General features: G+C 39.6%; 1 protein-coding gene across 3 annotated transcripts in view; it reads left to right on the top strand.

Annotated features, from left to right (window-relative positions):
- Positions 1-911, top strand: part of piwil2 (piwi-like RNA-mediated gene silencing 2) — a 31181-nt gene that overhangs the window by 10148 nt on the left and 20122 nt on the right. The window lies entirely within an intron of this gene.

The raw sequence follows: 911 nt of genomic DNA on the forward strand, positions 1-911 counted from the left end.
GCAGCAGCCGGCAGGAGGTTCAGAGTTGCGCAACGCAGTTATCGGCGGTAGATGTGTCGTCGCTAAGCATCCGGCGCAAACGGGTTAAACCACGTTAAGCTTTTTACTTTCTATAGGCACCAAGAAAGAAGTAAAGGTTAATGTGAAGAACTTCTATAATTGTTTTTCAGTTTTGTTTTTTTGACAGGCTTCAGTGTTCAAGACAAGATTTGACCATGAGAAATATGGTGATGTTTAGGTACCTTAAACCACAGTAAGCTTTTTCACGTTAAGTGTTTAAGAATGCCGCTTGTCTGTCAAATCTCTGATCTCCGTTTTCATTTTTTTAATCATGTCGCCATCAATACTATGTGCCAACGTTACCGACATCAAGCCGCAATGATTTGCCGCAAATTAATGCAGAATGCCGCCAACTCTGTTGCATCGTATTAGTAGTGTCAAGTGCAACGTACAATTAGATTGAATATGGTTTTGATAACGTGAAATATAACAATAACTATTTGAAATTGTTAGTGACGATTAGATTAGGACTGTATTTAAATACAGTCCTAATCTAATCGTCACTGATTCTGATTCTGATTTGTAACTTGGCCCCAGGTGTGTCTGTTAAAACACTGATGGAGACAACTGTCTTTTGATGCTTTATCAGAATCAAGCAATGGGTGAAGAACATAAACAAAAAAAACACTAGCTAACTTTTAAATTTGCAAGAACTATAGACCACAACACCAGGCTTAAATGAACTGACAACATAAGTTATGCGACTTACAGTTTTCAAAGACGGCCACACACAATCACAACTGATTTTCCTCCGGACAGCTAGTCTTCTATTCTCACTTTTTTTTTTTGTGGCGTGCGCCCGCTCGCAGCCTGAGATGCGTGTAAACGCTATTCTCCAACATGACGACCTC

Source organism: Etheostoma spectabile, chromosome 5 (assembly GCF_008692095.1).
Source record: "Etheostoma spectabile isolate EspeVRDwgs_2016 chromosome 5, UIUC_Espe_1.0, whole genome shotgun sequence".
NCBI classification, from domain to species: Eukaryota; Metazoa; Chordata; class Actinopteri; order Perciformes; family Percidae; genus Etheostoma; species Etheostoma spectabile.